This window comes from Galeopterus variegatus, unplaced genomic scaffold (genome assembly GCF_000696425.1).
Source record: "Galeopterus variegatus unplaced genomic scaffold, G_variegatus-3.0.2 Scaffold9984, whole genome shotgun sequence".
Classification (NCBI taxonomy): Eukaryota; Metazoa; Chordata; class Mammalia; order Dermoptera; family Cynocephalidae; genus Galeopterus; species Galeopterus variegatus.
Window position 1 is genome coordinate 10,705 of NW_007736095.1, and position 1,891 is coordinate 12,595.

The following is a 1,891-nucleotide window of genomic DNA, read 5'->3' on the forward strand; positions in this document are numbered from 1 at the left end:
GCAACTCAGCACAAAACCTCCTGCTCAAGAGCGGCTTAGGGTCAGGAGGGGAAATGCAACTTGTGTGCCACAAATCAGGGAAAATGGGCAGGGTGAGGTGTGCACTGGCTCCCGCACCCCAGGACTGGAGAACCCCTAAACCCTATTGCATGTTGAGCACCTGGATTGATAAAATAATGTCACCATGTACAAATACTTATGGCAATTCAATAAACAGACTGATAAGTGTAGGTTCTGGGCGGTAATGAACCAGCTCCATTTTCCAAAGCAATTATCTGTACATTCTTTTTTTCATGAAAATTTAGCCTAAGGAGAAAAATGATTTTGAAATCCTTCTCCCACCAGTCAACGCCATCCTTCTAAAAGTCACCAGAGCCCCAGCAACACTGCCTGTTATCAAAGAGGCTGTTTGAAAACCAATAGCCTTTGCCAGGAAGGGGCAGGTGTAGTTTTCCTGGCAGCTGACCATAGGACGGTGTCAATGAGAACAACAGTCACCCAGGAACAGGTGCCAGGTCAGCAGGGTGCACGGCCCCAGGGTCTGTAAGCACAGCCGTCTGGTCCACTCAGCTCTAGGCTGGCTGGACTTCCATGTTTGTTTTTAATTAAAAAAAAAAGTAATGATTATTTCTATCCTAAAACCCCAAACTACGTGAGGTTTGCTTGTTCTAACTTAACAAATAGCTAGTTGAGTTTTCCAGTTTGTATGCTGTTATTTAGGAATGTATGACCTAAGCTCTGCACTATCAATTTTTATTTCTCTTTGCTGCTTCAATGATTGATTTCCCAGATAACACTATCTAAACTTCCCATTTTTCATACCAAAGATACTCAAAGAACTTTATTTGTTGTATTTATTTACATAACTATAGAACCACCAGATACGCACCAACATCTAAGGGAAACGAAGGCATTTCCAGCCAGTTGCTCACAGGACCGGGTGGTGCAAGCTGCCTCTCCGCAGCACAGGCCACAACACGTCCCCTTTCCGGGGGGTCGGACGGGCTCTGCGGTGGCCACAGCACTAGGGTTGCCCTGGGCCGTTCCCACTGACCCGCTTTCATCCCCACAGCTCCAGCCCTGCCCCTGGCGTCGTCAAACCCACTGTTCTTCCCTCTGAAATCCAACGCCGGCGGGCAGGCAGCGCCTGAGGAGCTGACGGCACCTCTGGGTGAGGCCCAGCCCAGAACTAATCTCCTGAGCTCCTCTCCCCGCCCTCGGCCCTCCCCCTCTGTCTGTCGGGACCTGCTCTCTCCCTTCCCCTGCGAGCCGTTAGAGCGGATAGAAATAATTGCAGAGCTCACCATAAATGCAGAATGTTATGCAAACAGTGCAGGAAATCTCCCCTGCAGCAAAGGAAACACTGAGACACAGGTTTTAGGAGCTAGTGACGGGGAAGAAATTGCTTCCAGATACTCTGTATTGTGGCCTTTACTTCAGAACAGAGCTACAATACTGGCAACTCTAATAAAAGTGATTCTTGTTTCAATCGTCTTCACCTTTCTAATAAATTAAGGAATGGAAATTGACACAGTTTGGTATACATAACTGAAACTGCTTTTCAGACCAGCACCACATTCTGTAAAATGATCATTTTCCCAGGGAATCTTACAAATTCAATACGGTGTTTGGCTCTTAAGCAGCATTTCTTTTCTACCAATGAATTGTAAGATCTCAATATATATTAGCAGCTCTTTTCACATGGAATGCCTTGCTCCAGATAACTTTACTAAACAAAGTTTTTACGGTACTAACTGTGTTGCATACACTCAGTTCGGGGCTCATGGTACGATTGTGAGAAGATTCTACATATGCTTTTTCCACACTCCTAGTGATGTGTAAATTCCCACACATTTAGTGCATGTTCCATACTTTCCCTAAGCATCCCTCA